The sequence below is a fragment of the Phacochoerus africanus genome, chromosome 8, assembly GCF_016906955.1.
Source record: "Phacochoerus africanus isolate WHEZ1 chromosome 8, ROS_Pafr_v1, whole genome shotgun sequence".
Taxonomy (NCBI): Eukaryota; Metazoa; Chordata; class Mammalia; order Artiodactyla; family Suidae; genus Phacochoerus; species Phacochoerus africanus.
Genome location: NC_062551.1, coordinates 55,383,092 through 55,400,983, shown reverse-complemented (window position 1 = coordinate 55,400,983; position 17,892 = coordinate 55,383,092). Strand labels below are relative to the sequence as shown.

Genomic DNA, 17,892 nt, shown 5'->3' with positions numbered 1-17,892 from the left:
CTTCACGAGAATGTTATGCAAATGAAATAATACCCATGAGACACTTAGCCTGGTATTTGGTATGTAGTAACTGACTCAAATGTTAGCTATATTAATATGGATAACAATGGCGCTCATAATTGCTAATAATTATTATATATTATTAGAATGTATGTGTGCATTAGGAATCTTCATAATTACTTTAATATTGACTGACCTATTAAATAAGTGTCAGCTGTTCCAGAAGGGAGGAAGATGTCTCAGTGCCGGGAACTGTAAGCAGGACCATTTTTTAATCAGCAATTTGCTTTAAATAGGCATACGTTGGTTATAATCATCCTTATATGCCTTTTCTCTTTCTTTTTTTTTTCTTTTTTTGCCTTTCTCTTATAAAGCTACCTGTCAGTGGACTTAGGGACCACTCTAAATCCCGAAAAATCTCATCTGGAAATTCCTAACTTAATGACATCTGCAAAGACCCCTGGTCTTTTACATCACAGGCTCTGGGGCTTCGGGACAACGACCTGTCTTTTGAGGGCCACCATTCAACCAGCTACAATCACCTTGAAAAACAGTTTATCAGTTTCTTACAAGGTTAAACCTCAACTGATCAGAGCTCTCGTCGTGGCACCATGGAAACGAATCCGACTAGGAACCATGAGCTTGCGGGTTTGATCCCTGGCCTCGCTCAGTGGGTTAAGGATCTGGTGTGGCTGTGGTTGTGGTGTAAGACAGCAGCTATAGCTCCGATTGGACCCCTAGCCTGGGAACCTCCATATGCTGCAGGTGCAGCCCTAAAAAGACAACAACAACAACAAATCAACATACCATGTGACTGAGCAACCCCATTCCCAAGTTTTCACCCAGGGGAATGAAATCATACATGCACACGAATAGTCACAGCAACCTTATTCACGGTATCTCCCATCTGGAAAACTGGAAACAATAGAAATGTCCATGGGGGGAAAACAAATTGTATGTCCATAGGGGGGAAAACTACTCAGCAGTAAAAAGACCTACTCGTATGTGTAGCACTACAGATACACCTCAGAAAGAGTGTGTCTTGTGAAAGGAGCCAGACACAGAAGAATACTAACTGTAAGATTCCATTTATATGAAATTATAGACCAGAGAACACCCATCTATAGGGACAGAAATCAGATTAGGATTGCCTGGGGCCAAGCGAGTGGGGATGGGGAATGATTACATACAGGTATAAAATAACCTTTTGGGAGGTTGGAACTGGTCTATGTCTTTATTATGGAGGGGGGTCATATACTGTACAGACTTGTCAAAAACACGTACAATCGGTGCATTAAACTTTTCTTAAATTGTGGTAAAATACACATAAAATTTACCATCTGAATCCCTTTGAAGGAACAGTTCAGCAGTGTTCACTCACACTGGTGTGCAGCTGATCTCCAGAAATGTTTTCATCTTGCAGAGACTTCATATTCATTAAACAACAACTCCTCATTCCCCGATCCGCCCCCCAGCCCCTGGCAACCACTATTCTACTGTCTCTCTGATTTTAACTACTCTACTCTGGATACCGCACATAAGTAGAATCATACAGTACTTTCCTTCAGTTGTAACACATGTATCACACTAGTGCAGGATGTGAATGATTAAGGAGGGCGTGTTAGGGTGTAGGGAATTAGGGTACAGAGTCCCCATTAGAGTAGACGGGCACTTTCTGTACTTTCCGCTACATTCTTTTTCCTGTAAATCTAAAGCTGTTTTTTTTAAAAGGCTGTTAATTTCTTTTTAAAGGATAACAGATGCCAATCAGGCAAAAACCACAGGTGTCCATTATATGAGTCCGTAGCGGCAGCAGGTGTCCATTCTAAAAATAGTTTGCACGTCTGAGGGTGATTACGGAGACTGGAAGGGATAATAAAGGTGTGTGCCCTTTGCAGCCTCAAGTATCTGAGACCAAGGTCATTCACGATGCCTGGGCACAGGGTTTCTCTCTCCCTGTGATGTCGTTCTCGAGACCGCTCCTATGACTGCTACTGCAGAGACATGGAGCCAATCCAGAGCGGACTGCCAGTGACGACACCAGTCGCCAAGGCCTCCAAGGGCCCAGAACATAGTGGCGCCCTCTGGCGGGGAAAGGGAGGCAGTATGTGAGAGACAGTCAATCTGGTCAGCTGACTTCGGCCAAGTTCCAGTGCCTGGTGCAACACCCCCTGGCAACTCAAGTCTCTTTCCATTTCCAGAAACCCGACCAGAAGAGAGACATGCTGAGAGGAAGCAAAGATCAAGAATCCTGGCATCCAATCAGATACAGGAATTAACGCAACAGCCGTCCAATCAGATGAGCGGATCCAACCAAATAGAGCAGGTATCCAAGTAGATGGGGCAGAGTTGCCATGACGACTCGAGTCTCTACAGGGTTTGCAGGGTCCCCGCGCTCAGACGCTTTTGAGCGCCCCCTGGCGCTTGGCGCCTTACTCCAGCAAGCGCGTGCTGGCTGAAGGCAGCCAATAAGGCCGGGCACAGCCTCCGTGACGTCACTAGTTGCGGAGCGGGCCCCCGGAGTGCGTGAGCTCGAAAGCGAGTTCGCGTGAGCTCTTGCGAGCCCGCGGGCGGGTCGCGCGCGCTTTCTCCAGTGCGGTGGTTGGTGCGCATGCGCTCGTGTTTCTCTTTTTTTTTTTTCAGCGTGAGGCGCGATAAAAGGCGGGAAAGAGCCTGAGGCGAAGCGTGAGGTGAGACGACCGGGTTGACTGACGGACTCATGGACGGAGGGGGACCCCTCTGAGCCGGAAACGCTCTGGCAGAGGATGTGGCCTCCTGAAAATCTTCCTGAGGGACAGAGCCCCAGAGATGGCCCGACAGAGAAAGGCTAGAGGAAAGTGACGCTCCCTACACACACACACACACATACACACACACACACACACACACACACACGCACAGAAGACGGTGCAGCCAGTTAGAAAGTCGCAGGGGTGGAGACGCTGGAAGCGACGAAGGAAGACATTGAGGTGCCCCGGGGAAGGACCCCGAGGCGAGAGAGACAGTGACTGTGATGCGGAACGATGGGGAGGGTTGTTATCGAGTCGGAAGGGACAGACAGGACCCGAAGGCAGAGGCGGCGGGGGCGAGGGGAGGGCTGACGGCGGCGGAGGCGGCGAGGAGACGCCGGAGGCGCTGCGTCGGAAGTGGCGGCGGGGGCGAAGCAGAAGCAGAGAGAGGGAGGCCCGGAGGGGTGAAGGTTGCAGACGAGATGGAGTAGGGGGTGGACGCAAGGTCGACAGAGACTGGGGGGACTAAGACAAAGGCCCCAAGATGCCTGGACAGAGTCCATAGGGTCTAAGAACCAAGGCAGAGAGAGAGAGAGAGAGACCAAGGGGACCGTAAGACCGAAGAGCGTCACCAGGAGGGAGAGGAAGGACAGGGACAGGAGGGACAAAGACCAAGGGGACAGTGATAAAGGGGAAAGAGATGAGGGGGACAGTGGCAAATAGAGGAGGTGGTGATCACAGAGAGAAGACAGAGACGATCAAGATACAGAGGACAGTGACAGGGGAGAGCAAGAGATGAGAGATGGAAATCATGCGGGGGGGGGGTGGTGGTGACAAAAATAGAGGGAAAGGTGGGAGTTCCCCATCGTGGCGCAGTGGTTAATGAATCTGACTAGGAACCATGAGGTTGCAGGTTCGGTCCCTGGCCTTGCTCAGTGGGTTAAAGACCCGGCGTTGCCCTGGGCTGTGGTGTAGGTCTCAGAGGAGGCTCGGATCTGGCATTGCTGTGTCTGTGGTGTAGGTCTCAGAGGAGGCTCGGATCTGGCATTGCTGTGTCTGTGGTGTAGGCCAGTGGCTCCAGCTCTGATTCCACCCCTAGCCTAGGAACCTCCATATGTCGTGGGAGCGGCCCTAGAAAAGGCAAAAAGACCAAAAAAAAAAAAAAAAGCAAAAAAGCAGATAGAGGGAAAGGTGCCAGAGACAAAACTGAAGGCAACAGGGACAGAGGCAAAGAGGACAGGCAGAGGGGACAGAGATAAAGGCACGTACAGAAAACGGTATTAGGGAAGGAATGGACTGATCTACAGAGCAGTCAGAGACAATGCAAAGTGGCAGAGAGAGACGGAACAGAAGCAGAGGGGGCAGAGCTGGGAGGGTCAAAGGCAGAGAGGGGACCATGACAGGAATAGAGGACACAGAAGCAGAGGGAGGGCAGTTGAGATGGTGGCTTCAGAGTGGGAGGAGACAGAGACCCAGAGACAGAGAGGGAACTGAGAATGCACAGACTCTGAGTAGGGAGCAATAGCGATGTCACTCTGGTGACTCCAGGGGAGTCCCCACACATTCAGTGATGCAGTGACAGGTAAAGGAATAAGGGCAGAGAGAATGGCGCTGGATAGAAGGGGCAGTGATGGAGGTGGTGGAGGCAGTGTAGAAACAAAAGGCATAGAGACCAGAAAGGGGAACAGGGCAGAAATAGAGGGCCTGGCGACCAAGGTTGAGGCTGGCTCAGCAGACATCCTGGAGATAAAGTCGGGGAGTAAGGGTGCGGGTGGAGTCAGAATCTCTGGAACTGTACCTTAACAGAGGAGGAGAGAGATGGAAGAAGAATATGACCAAGGCACAACAAAGAAAGATAGGGACACGAAGACAGAGACCAAGTCAGTGAATTGAGTAGAGAGACAGACTGGATTTTTAAAAAAAAAATCAACTGAGGATATTTACAAGATGTATTGCACCGCTATGTTCATTGCAGCACTCTTCACAGTAGCCAAGACATGGGAACAACTTAAATGTCCATGGACAGATGAATGGATTAAGAAGATGTGGTATAGATACACAATGGAATACTACTCAGTCATGAAAAAGAACAAAATAATGCCATCTGCAGCAACATGGATGCAACTAGAGACTCTCATACTAAGTGAAGTAAGTCAGAAAAATATGATAAGGTATCACTTGTATGTGGACTGTGAAATATGGCACAAATGAACCTATCTACAAAACAGAAACAGATTCATAGACACAGAAAACAGACTTGTGGTCGCCAGTGGGGAGGGGGAAGGGAGCGGGATGGACAAGGAGTTTGGGGTTAGTTGATGTGAACTATTACATTTAGAATGGATAAGCAGTGAGGTCCTGCTGTACAGCACAGGGAACTAGATCTGGTCTCTTGGGATAGAAGACGATGGAAGATAATATGAGAAAAAGAATGTATATATATGTATGCCTGAGTCAGTTTGCTGTACAGCAGCAATTGCCACAACATTGCAAATCAACTGTACTTCAATTAAAAAAAGTTTAAGCTTTAAAAAAAATATATAGGAGTTCCCACTGTGACTCAGCAGGTTAAGAACATGACATAGTGTCCGTGAGAATGCCAGTTCAATCCCTTGCCTTGCTTAGTGAGTTAAGGATCCCATGGTGCTGTCCGGATTTGACCCCTAGCCTGGGAACCTCCGTATGTCTCAGGTGCAGCTGTAAAAGAAAAAAGGAAGGAAAAAAATAATATGGAAAAGCTGAAAGTAAAACAATGGAAAGGAATATAATGTACAAATGCCTAAATAAAGCTGGCGTAGCTATAAGGTTTGGGTGGGTTGTTTTTTGGTTTGTTGTTAAGGGCCACACTCGAGGCATATGGAGGTTCCCAGACTAGGGGTCCAATCAGAGCTACAGCTGCCGGCCTACACCGCAGCCACAGTAACGTGGGATCCGAGCCGTGTCTGTGACCTACACCACAGCTCACAGCAATGCTGGATCCTTAACTCACTGAGCGGGGCCAGGGATCAAACTTGGGTCCTCATGGATATGAGTCAGGTTCCTTAACCCCTGAGTCATGACAGGAGCTTCTATAAGTTTAATTTAAAGCAAGAAATTAGAGCTAAAATGATATTTTAATGATAAAAGTTCAATTCACTAGAAAGTTTTGAAATTTTTAAATTTCCATGCACCTAACAACATAGTGTCAAAATGTATAAACTAAAAATTGATAAAACTATGAGGAAAACTACATAAATCAACAATGATAGGAGTTCCTGTCTTGGCACAGTGGTTAACAAATGTGACTAGGAACCATGAGGTGCGGGTTCGATCCCTGGCCTTGCTCAATGGGTTAAGGATCCAGCATTGCTGTGAGCTGTGGTGTAGGTCGCAGACGCAGCTCGGATCCCATGTTGCTGTGGCTGTGGCATAGGCTGGGGGCTCCAGCTCCGATTCAACCCCTAGCCTGGGCACCTCCATATGCTGCCGGTGCGGCCCTAGAAAAGGCAAAAGTCAAAAAAAAATGATAGTGGGAGATTTGAACCCACTTCTCAATAAATGCTATCAGCCAATAGAAAAAGATCATTAAGAATAGAGAACTTTTTTTTTTGTCTTTTGTCTTTTTAGGGCCACACCTGTGGCATATGGAGGTTCCCAGGCTAGGGGTCAAATTGGAGCTACAGCTGCCGGCCTACACCACAGCTCATGACAACTCCAGATCCTTAACCCACTGAGCGAGGCCAGGGATTGAATCCGCAAACCTCATGGTTCCTAGTCAGATTCGTTTCCGCTGCACCACAACAGGAACTCCAAGGATATAGAACATTTGAAAGACAAAAGTGTGATGTCATGGACATATATTTACCACTGTAACCACCAGCTTCTGAATGCATACCTCATTCAAGCACAGATGGTGGATTTATAAAAATTGATCACATTCTGGACTATAAAATATCAAATTTCAACTGTTTGAAATCAAACAGAATATGTTCTTTACCACAATAAAATTGTTATAAATTAATAACAACAAAAAACTTTAATAATCCTCACTTATAAATTAAGAAATGCTCTTTTTTTTTTTTTTTTGGTCTTTTTGCTATTTCTTTGGGCTGCTTCTGCAGCATATGGAGGTTCCCAGGCTAGGGGTCGAATCGGAGCTGTAGCCACCGGCCTGCGCCAGAGCCACAGCAAAGTAGGATCCAAGCTGCATCTGCAACCTACACCACAGCTCACGGAAACGCCGGATCGTTAACCCACTGAGCAAGGGCAGGGACCGAACCCGCAACCTCATGGTTCCTAGTCGGATTCGTTAACCACTGCGCCATGATGGGAACTCCCAAAATGCTCTTTTAAATAGCCTCTGAGTCAATGAAGAAGTTGTAATGGAAATTACAAAACATTTTGACCTGTGTGATAACAAAAATACTATGTAGGAGTTCCTGCTGTGGTGCAACAGATCAGGCAGTGTCTTGGGAGTGCTGGGACACAGGTTTGATCCCTGGACCAGCACAGTAGGTTAAAAGATCTGGCATTTCAGCAGCTGCAGCTTAGGTCAAAACTGGGACTCCAGTCTGATCCCAGGCCTAGGAACTCCATAAGCTGCCAGGCACCCAAAAAAGAAAAAAAAAAAATGCTGTATACTAAAACTTGTGTGATGCAGTCAAGCAATACTTAGAGGGAAATTTGTTAACATTAAATGTATCCATCTTGAGGAGTTAGAAAAATAATAGCAAAACACATTTTGAAAAGGAGAAAATTGCCATAAAGAGGGAAAACATTAAATAGAAAGCAGACCTTCAGTAGGGTAATCAACTAAAAGTTGGTTGCTTGAAGGCTTAGAAAAAAATGCCAACCTCCATTGATATTGATCAAGAACAAAAAGAGAAAGGGTGTTAAGTAGCTGATATGAGGAATTTAAAGGGGGACCTTGCTACAGGTGCTACAGATAGTAACAAGGTAAAAAATGGATACTAAAAAACTTTATAGGAGTTCCTGCTGTAGCACAGCGGAAACAAATCTATTATCCATGAGGATGTGGGTTTGATCTCTGGCCTCCTCAGTGGGTTAAGGATCCGGCGTTGCTGTGAGCTGTGGTGTGGGTCGCAGACACGGCTCAGATCCCTGGTAGCTGTGGCTCTGGTGTAGGCTGGCAGCTACAGCTCCACTTAGACCCCTAGCCTGGGAACATCCATATGTCTGTGGGTGTGGCCCTAAAATGCAAAAAAAAAAAAAAAAAGAACTTTATAGTAATAAATCTGAAAATATAGATGAAATGGACAAATCGCTGGAAAACTGTAACCTGCCAAATGTGACTCAGAAAGAAAATATAGCTTTTGCTAAATCCTAATACCATTTAAGTAAATCAAATCATTAGTTTTAAAAAATATTCAATATCTTTTTTTTTTTCTTCTTTTTTGGCTGCCCCCTGGCATATGGAGTTCCTGGGCCAAGGATCAGATCCAAGCTATAAGCCATTATTGTGACATAAGTCGCAGCTGGAGCAAGGCTGGATCCTTTAATCCGCTGTACCCAGCAGGGGATGGAACTTTCGTCCTGGCACTGCAGAGATGCCACCAATCTTGTTGCGCCACAGTGGGAACTCCCGAATCAGTAACTTTTTAAAAAATTAACCACAAAGAAAATTCTGAGTCCAGACATTGTCAGTGGCAAGTTCTGCTCAACATTTAAGGAAGAAATAATTCCAATAGCATGTAGACTCCTCCAGAGACTAGAAGAGTAATCATGGGCCAGTTCATTTTATGAGGCTAGCCTAACTTTGGTACCCAAACCCTGACAAGGAGAGTCTGAGAAAAGAAAATTATAGGCCAATATTCACTTAAAAAATGATGAAATGAATATAAAGGAATCCATGTTCTGTTTTTTCCCTGAATAGCTGCTGTTGTTGCTGCTTTTCTTTTTCTTTCTTTCTTTCTTTTCTTTTTTTTTTTTTTTTTGCTTTTTAGGGCCACTCCCGAGGCATATGGAGGTTCCTAGGCTAGGGTCGAATCAGAGCTGTGGCCACCAGCCTACATCACAGCCACAGCAACACCAGATCCGAGCCATGTCTGCGACCTACACCACAGCTCACAGGAACACTGGATCCCCAACCCACCGAGTGAGGCCAGGAATCGAACCTGCATCCTTTTGGATCTTAGTCGGGTTGGTTAACCACTGAGCCTCGAAGGGAGCTCCCTCCTTAATAGCTTCTTTGCAGCATTAAATGTTTTCAAAAATAATTTTAGAGAGGAGTTTCCATTGTGGCTGAGCAGGTTAACAACGCAAAGTAGTGTATATGAGATTGCAGGTTCGACCCCTGGCCTCGCTCAGTGGGTTAAGGATCCAGCGTTGCTGTGAGCTGTGGTGTAGGTCACAGACGCGGCTCGGATCTGGTGTTGCTGTGGCTGTGGTGTAGGCTGGTGGCCACAGCTCTGATTTGACCCCTAGCCTGGGAACATCCACCATGTGCTGTGGTACGGCCCTAAAAACAAAGAAAAATAAAATTAAAAAAAATTTTGGAGCGCCCACACTTTGCTGGCTCTTGAACGTGTTCTTGGTCTGCCTCTCAAGTTAGCTAGTATTGGTTCCATGCGGAAGGGAGAGCAGGGAAAAGGAGCATGTTTGGCATGTTTGAGAGACAGGAAGCAAGCCAGAATAGCCAGCAGGAGGGAACATAGTGAACGGGGCAGGGGGAGGGAGGGGGTACAGGGCTCAAAATAGAGGCTTAGAAGCAAGGAATCAGGAGTTCCCATCGTCGTTGTGCCATGGAAACGAATCCGACTAGGAACCATGAGGTTGCGGGTTCAATCCCTGCCCTCGCTCAGTGGGTTAAGGATTTGGTGTTAATCTTGAGCTGTGGGGTAGGTCGCAGATGCAGCTCGGATCCTGCTGTGGCTGTGGCTTAGGCTGGCAGCTGTAGCTCCAATTGGACCCCTGGCCTGGGACCCTCCATTTGCTGTGGGCATAGCTCTCAAAAGCAAACAGATAAATTAATTAATTAAAAATTTAAAAAAAAGAAGCAAGGGATAAATTGGATAGGGCCTTGTGGCCATAGTGAGAAGTTTCCTTTTTATTCTAGGAGGAAATGGAAGCCATGAGCTAACTAGGCCAGAATTCAAAACCTTCTACATATACCGTGCTGTGTATCTCAGGCGAGTCACTGTACCTCTCTGATCTTTAGATGTTCTCAGTGTGGGAAGAGAGAAGAAAGAGAGAAATACTCCAGGAAGGAGATTCCAGAGCCGTTGAATTTTCTCCCGTCTTACACCCTCCCTCAAAAGTGGGGCAGAGAGATTTCCTTCAAAGAAGGTAAGAGTGGAGTTTTCCCAGAGAGCCTCTGTACCTTGAGTTCTTTGACCCAGTCACTTGTGATCCATATCAGAGCTCCGCTACAGCAATGGGGAGAGGGATCCTGGACCCCCTGAATAGGACTTCATAACCTGGGGCCTGACCTCACGGGGTCAAAAGTTTCCCTGAAATTGTTTTCAAAGGTCTGTCTGCATGTGTTTGCCTCTAGGGAAAGGGTTTCTAGATCATCAGGTCCTCAAAGGATTATTTCACTGGCAATGAACAAAACTCCAATTCCGATTGGCTGAGAAGAAAGGAAGGGATGGAGAATTGTTATTGCCTCATATAAATGAAAAGTCAGGGTCACCCCAGGTAGTTCCCTTGCGGCTCAGTGGTATTGAACCTGACTAGTATCCATGAGGACGCAGGTTCGATCCCTGGCCCTGCTCAGTGGGTTAAGGATCTGGCACTGCCACAAGCTGCGGTACAGGTGATAGACATGGCTTTGATCGGCATTGCTGTGGCTGTGGTGGAGGCTGGCAGCTGCAGCTCTGATTGGACCCCTAGCCTGGAAACTTCCATATACCTTAGGTGCTGGGCTTAAAAAAGAAGAAAAAAACATCATGGCCACCGCAGAACTTCAAGCATGGATCCAGGTGCCCATGTGCTATCATCCAGATGCTTCTGATGAGCCCTGGTCCCTCTCATTGGCCTCATCCTCGCACGGGCCCTCCCTTCCTAGTGGAAATGACTTTTCGGTTATGTGAGGCCCACTTGGATAATCAGCTGATCGGGAGCCTGAATTCATCCCCCTTTACCATCTAACCCGACATATTCCCAGGGCCTGGGAGTGAGGGCATCCTCCTTAGGGAGCTGTCCTACCACAGGAGGGAGAGATGCTGAAGAGACACCCCAAGGCCTGTGATGGCTGGCATGGACGCAAGGGTGGCGTGAGGTGCGGCTAGGAAATGGAAGGACAGGGAGTCGCCGTTTAAGTGAGCACAGACTGCCCGTCAGATGCGCTTCTTGGAGCCTCCCATGCACGGCTGTGTGTTTGTGACAGTCCTGTTAAACAGAAACGCGGATCCTCGCTTTCAAAGGACAAAACAGAGGGTCAGCATGGTGGAGTGACTTGCGTGCGTTACACAGTTAGCCGGTGGCGGAAGTGGGATTAGAAGTCAGGCCTGTCTGCCTCTAAAGGACATTTAAAATAACCTGAACTTTATATTCATTGTATGCATGTGTGTATATTCATATATATTTCCTCCCTTTCAGAAAATTATTTTTCAAGTGTACAAGTAACGTGTAGATAGATTGTCCTTGCTTTTTTTGGTGGGTGGCTGTGTTTGCAGCATACAAAAGTTCCTGGGCCATGGATCGAACCCGTGCCACAGCAGTAACAATACCAGATCCTTAACCACTAGACCACCATGGAGTTCCTGTCGTTGCTTTTTAAAAAAGAGTGGGGAGTTCCCGTCGTGGCGCAGTGATTAACGAATCCGACTAGGAACTATGAGGTTGCGGGTTCAGTCCCTGTCCTTGCTCAGTGGGTTAACGATCCGGCGTTGCCGTGAGCTGTGGTGTAGGTTGCAGACTTGGCTCGGATCCCGTGTTGCTGTGGCTCTGGCGTAGGCCGGTGGCTACAGCTCTGATTCGACCCCTAGCCTGGGAACCTCCATATGCCGCAGGAGCAGCCCAAGAAATAGCAAAAAGACAAAAAAATAAAATAAAATAAATAAATAAATAAAATAAAAAAGAGTGTAACAGATCAAGCTAAAGTGTCCTTTGAGGAGTTCCATCATGGCTCAGTGGAAAAGAATCTGACTAGCATCCGTGAGGATGCAGGTTCGAGCCTAGCCTCGCTTAGTGGGTTCAGGATCCAACATTGCCGTGAGCTGTGGTGTAGGTCACAGATGTGGCTCAGATCCTGCATGGCTGTGGCCGTGGTGTAGGCTAGCAGCTGTAGCTCCAATTGGACCCCTAGCCTGGGAACCTTCATATGCCGCAGGTGCAGCAGTAAAAAGACAAAAAAAAAAAAAATGTCCTTTGATCACCTGTCTGCAGTCTTGGTCTCTTCCCTGGAAGTAACCCCTGGTATGAGTTTCTGGTGGGCCCTTCTAGACCTCGGTGGACAGTGCATGCGCGTGTCTAGTGAGATACTGTGTGCATAGTACCGTATAGTAAATGAGTAGTATTGTTTTGAGCAAGCCTGTGAGTGTGTTTTAACATAAATGGGATCATACTGTACATATTGTTCTACAGCTTGCTTTTTTAACTCAACAATATGTCTTGGAAATCTATCCAGCTTTATTTAAATAGCTCTGTACCGTTTCTTTTAAGAGCTGCAGTGGTGTTCCAAAAAACGCTTGTGTCTTTATCCGTTCTCCTGTTGCTGGACATTTGGGTTATTTTGGGCTTCTTTGCTCTTACAATGCTGCCGCGAGCGTCTTTATGAAGGTTTCCTCAAGTACGAGTATGTGTCCTTGGGGTCAGGAGGGAGAGGCGGAAACATCAGCTTATGTGGGTATATTCACTTTAATTGTAATAAACCCTTCCTGTAACTTTCCGTTGTTGTTCTATAACGAAGAGCAAAAATTCAGCAACTTCAAATAGTAACCCTGTGCCCGGAGTTCCCATTGTGGCACAGCGAAAACAAATCCTCCTAGTATCCATGAGGATGTAGGTTCGATCCCTGGCCTTGCTCAGTGGGTCGGGGATCCGGCGCTGCTGTGAGCTGTGGTGTAGGTTGCAGACTTGGTGTGGACCCCGCGTGGCTGTGTCTGTGGTGTAGACTGACAGCTGCAGCTCCTATTCGACCCCTAGCCTGGGAACTTCCATGTGCTGAGGGTGCGGCCCTGAAAAGACAAAAACAAATCTTGTGCCAGTTGCTCTAGCCTGGCTTGTCTAGGGCTGCCCTGTGGTAGGCTACAGGTCTGGCTGGCTCAGATCTGCTCCAGGTGTCTCATTCTGGGGCCCAGGCCAAGGAGGCTCTGCCACCACAGCAAGCAGCTCAGGCCAGAGCAGAGACACAGGCCTAATGGCAACACGCTAGGCCAACTAAGTCCCAGGCTCAGAATGGACACCCTGGTGCTTCCATGCACATACCATTGGCCAAAGCAAGTCACGTGACTACACAGAGCCTCAAGTGGCAGGGATGAGGCTGTGCCAAGGGCGTGAGAGGGTGTGGCCACACCAGCCTTCACCTCTGCGAGCCGTGGACAGAGGGCTTTCCCATACCCTCATCAAATGACACTTACTACACCAGCTTTTGCCAGTCCTCTGGGCGAAAGCTGTGTTGACTTTTCTTTCCAGAAAGCTTTTATGGCTACTACCAGCCAAGAGGCAGCACAATGCAGAGGGAAAAGCACCAGGGGGAAATCGGAAGAGCCTGCCACTAATTAACCCTCTTGCCATTCCCGTGATTTTAAAGTTGTTTCCTTTGTACAGATCACAGCTTCCCCACCTGTCAGTGGAACCCAGGACTTGGAGCCGTGGAGGCTAAGGTCTGAATCCCAGCAGCTCTGGATGCTTGTTGTATGTGACTGAACAAATCGCTTAATCGCTCCCAGCTGCCATCATCACCACTGTAGAAGGGGCTCCGTAAGCTCTGCCTTCCCGACTTCTGGTAACAGGGTTCCTCTGAAATCCAGTATCTACAGTCGGCCTTGAAATAGGAAGGGCTGCTCATTCCACTCTCTCCTTTTATTTTTATTTTTATTTATGTATTTATTTTTTTGTCTTTTTGCCTTTTCTAGGGCCGCTTCCTGTGGCCAACTCTTTCCTTTTAGAGGTAAGGAAACTGACCACCCACAGGGAGGAACTGAGGGTGTGCTGAGCTGTGTGAGGAGATGGCAGGCCATCCCTCACAATATCGGCCAGTCCCGCTACACTCGCAAGTAACAGAACCCCAGTGAAAACTGGCTTAAGGAAAAAAACATTGGGGAGAGAGCGCTTATTTCTTGGTTCACGTAACTGAAAAGTTCAGCACTAGATCCAGCATCAGGAACGGCTGCAACAGGCCCTCAAACTTCACTCTCAGGAACATGTCTCCCTCTTTCTCCCATCTGCTTTCCTCTGTGTTGCCTTCATGCTCAGGCAGCTTTTTCTCCACTATGGCAGGGTCCCCAGATGTCCTCTGGGAAAATTACAAAACGAAACAAAAAAGAGGCCCCTGGGATGGATCAATTACAAAAAAAGCCACTAACTCTGGGTGTGTACATTTCAAAAAGGCATTCCCTTCCATCTGGCTGCCACAGTCCTGCATCCAGGACATAAAGTTTGGCAAGAGAAGCACAGGCTGAACTTGTGCAGAGCGCAGATTGCCCCGGCGTGTGCCGCAGCCCTGAGTATAGTGAGCTCATTATTGGCAGCTCCAGGTTTCATTTCTAGCAGCTAACCAACCCCAGGACCAAAGCAGTTAACCCCAGAAAAAGTCCCAAGATCAGGCGACACCAGGTCTGGGTCACGGACCTTCTCCTAATCCCTAGGAATTAGCGCCACCGAAATCACACAGAATGAACACAGGACATTTAAGTGCCATTTCCAGAAAGAGGCCAACAAGACAGCCGATCCCCCTCCACAGCTTCAAGGAGATTGTGTGGGACCAAGAGGAATAACACACATGTAGGTTAACCAGAGACTTGGAAGTTGGATTTGCACGCGCACAGATGCTAACTGTTCCAATTTGCCGCTTTTCAAGATGGGAAAGCTGGGCCAAAGGAGTCCTTCGGTGAAGTAGGTCTGTCTACTAGCCAGCATCGAAAGCTCCACGAGGGCAGTTTTCTTGGTCCCCACCGTTTCGTTCTTCGCTCTGTCCTCAGCTGGCAGCACAGAGCTGGAGCAGATGAATGGGTGAATGTGTAGCAGAGAGACAGGGCAAGAGGGACTCCAAGTGAAAACAAGAGAACCCAGGTGCAGGGACTCCCCCAGGATCACACATCTTTACGGATTTTTTCCCCTTTCGTGTTTTCTTTTTTATGGCCACACCCGTGGCATATGGAAGTTCCCAGGCTAGGGGTCGAATTGGAGCCACAGCCACAGCAGTGCTGGATCCTCAACCCACTGAGCAAGGCCAGGGATCGAACCCGCATCCTCATGGCCACTATGTCAGGTTCTTAACCCAATGAGCCACAATGGGAACTCCCTATTGATTTTTAACGTGTAAGTTGTTTTCAGATTTGGCTATTACAAATGATACTATGATACACATCTTTGCATGCCAATTTTCATCTCCCTCTGATTATTTCTTTAATATGAGTCCCTTGGAGTTGAATTCCTGGGTGATGAACAAAACTTTGCAGCCAAAGCTAAAGTGGTTTCCACATTAACTGTTCTGTTTTGCTCCTTTCGCTAAAACCCAAGGGCATAGCGTTAAAACAACTTAGCGATTCTTTTTTCTGCCCATCAAATGAACAACAAATGTTTTAAGGTTCTGCTGAATGCTGGTGATAGTGAAGCAAAACAGACATCCTGCCCATGCACGGCGTCGGCATGTAAATTGCTCCCACCCTCTTGGCAAAAGCAGTTTGGCAGTAGATGTCAGTGCCGGAAAAATGTTCGCACTCTTACAGCCTGGAAAGCCACCTGCAAGTCAAACAGAGACGTAGCTACAAAGAGGTTCAACATGATGTTATTTAAAATGTTTTTTTTTTTAAAAAATGAAATTACCAGGGTATCCAGCTAGAAGGGCATGGGGAAGTTACCTAGGCTACCACCACGCGATAGAATATTACACAGCCATTTAAGATGACATTTTGAAGAACACATATTAGCCTGGAAATGTTGATGGGGTCATAGTCAGTGAACAAAAGTAGAATGCACGCAGCTCATATGAAGTATGAGTTTAACGATACTTTTAAAGACAAAGCAGAAATGCACCCAGCTGTTACAGAGAGAGAGAATTTGAAAGGCGGGAGTGTGGATATTTTTTCCCCTACTTTTCTGTTTGCCGCCTGTGATTTCATGATCGTTACGGCAGACAGAATAAAGGTGCCCACACCTAGCCCCTGAAACCTGTGAATATGCTGATTTATGTGGCAAAAGGGACTTGGCAGATGTGATTAAGGATCTGGAAATGGAGCCAAACCCAGTGTCATCATGAGGGTCCTTCTAAGAGGGACCAGGGGGACCAGAGTCAGAGAAGGCGATGTGACAATGGAGACAGAAGGATGCAGGAGCCCAGGGAGGCAGGTGAATTCTGGAAGCTGGAAAGAGCTACGGAACAGATGCTCCCCTGGAGCCTCCAGAGGGAACACGCCTTGATTCCAGCCCAGGGATACTGATTTGGGACTTCTGACCTCCAGAACTCTAAGAGAATAAGTCTCTGCCTTTTAAGCCAAAAAGTTTATGCTAGTCTGTTAGAGCAGCAGTAGTAAACTAATGTGATCATGGATCATCTTACTTTAAAAAGTAAACCTTGGGGAGTTCCCGTCGTGGTGCAGTGGAAACGAATCCGAGTAAGAACAATGAGGTTGCCGGTTCGATCCCTGGCCTCGCTCAGTGGGTTAAGGATCCAGTGTTGCTTTGAGCTGTGGTGTAGGTCACAGACAAGGCTTAGATCTGGCGTTGCTATGGCTATGGTGTAGGCTGGCAGCTACGGCTCTGATTCGACCCCTAGCCTGGAACCTCCATATGCCCCAGGCGCGGCCCTAAAAGGAAAAAACACTCCAGATTGAGGCCAGGGATCCAACCCACATCTTCATGGATCTTCCTCTGGTTTCTTACCGCTGAGCCACAACAGAAACTACCAGCTCAGTAAGTTTCTACTCAGCAGCCACATCAAGAAAGAGCACATCCAGCTCCCAAGAAGCCCCTTCACACTCCCTTCCAGGTGCCACCCTCTCTCAAAGGGCACACTATACTCACCTCGAACTCGGTCGATTATTTTTGCCTCTATGGCTGTTGGCTACTTTCTTCGTTCAGTGGAAGGTCTGTGAGATCTGCGCGTGTCGTTGCACGTGGTTGTGCCTCATTTCTTTTCCTGGCTGGGCCAGATGCCATCCCGTGAGCAGCCCACCATTAACTCATCTGTTCTACTGCCCGCGTGCGTCCAGATGGTTTTCAGGTTGTGGCTGGTGTGAGCAGTGCCTCCCTGCAAGCCCGTGTCTCTTTCTTTGGGTGAACACATGTAAGTGGTTCTGGTGGATACAGACCCACGAGGCGCAGGGGGCGGGGTGCAGATGGTAAGCCCCGGAGGTACCGCCAACCTATTTCCCAGAGCAGTTACACCAATCTGAACAGTGTGAGAAGAGGGGCTGCCTGTTTTTCTCTTGATTTGTCTGACTTTTTCTTATTGATTAAAAGGAATTCTGTGCCTATACTGCATAAGAATCTACCCCCATCTGCAGCTTGCCTTTTTAACTTCTTAATGGTGTCTTTTGATGAATGGAAATTCCCAATATAGTCCAACTTACCTTTTTTCCCCCTTTATTATAAGAACTTTGTTTTCGTTTTAAGAAATCTTTCCCACTCCAAATACATGAAAATAGTCCCTCATGCTTGCTTTTAAAAGCCGTATTGTTTTACCTCTTAGGTTCAGAAACATAACCCGTCTAGAATTTATTTTTGTAAATTGTATGAGGTAGAGGCCAGTGAATTATTTTCAGGAGCAATAATACACACAGTGAAATGAACAGATATTATGATCTCAATACAGTGAGTTCTGACTAATTTATACACTTGAAACCAGCACCTCCTTCAAGATAACAGAACACTGGAGTTCTCTCTGTGGAGAAACAGGATTCGTGGCATCTTGGGAGCACCAGGCCGAAGGTTCAGTCCCTGGCCCGGCACAGTGGGTTAAAGCTCCAGTGTTGCCGCAGCTGTGGCTTAGGTTGAGACTGCGGCTCAGATCTGATCCCTGGCCCAGAAACTCCATATGCCCCAGGGCAGCCAAAAAAGA

The 17,892-nt window shown here is 47.4% G+C and overlaps 2 long non-coding RNA genes across 2 annotated transcripts; both read left to right on the top strand.

Moving 5' to 3' along the window:
- Positions 1-717: 717 nt before the first annotated feature.
- Positions 718-4,731, top strand: LOC125132650 (uncharacterized). Its single transcript, XR_007136298.1, has 4 exons — positions 718-896; positions 2,202-2,326; positions 2,644-2,690; positions 4,705-4,731. It is a non-coding gene; the product is annotated as an uncharacterized LOC125132650 (long non-coding RNA).
- A 99-nt stretch (positions 4,732-4,830) lies between these two features.
- Positions 4,831-11,366, top strand: LOC125133496 (uncharacterized). The gene is made up of 3 exons (XR_007136452.1): positions 4,831-4,877; positions 9,886-10,013; positions 10,584-11,366. It is a non-coding gene; the product is annotated as an uncharacterized LOC125133496 (long non-coding RNA).
- The last annotated feature ends 6,526 nt before the right edge of the window (positions 11,367-17,892 follow it).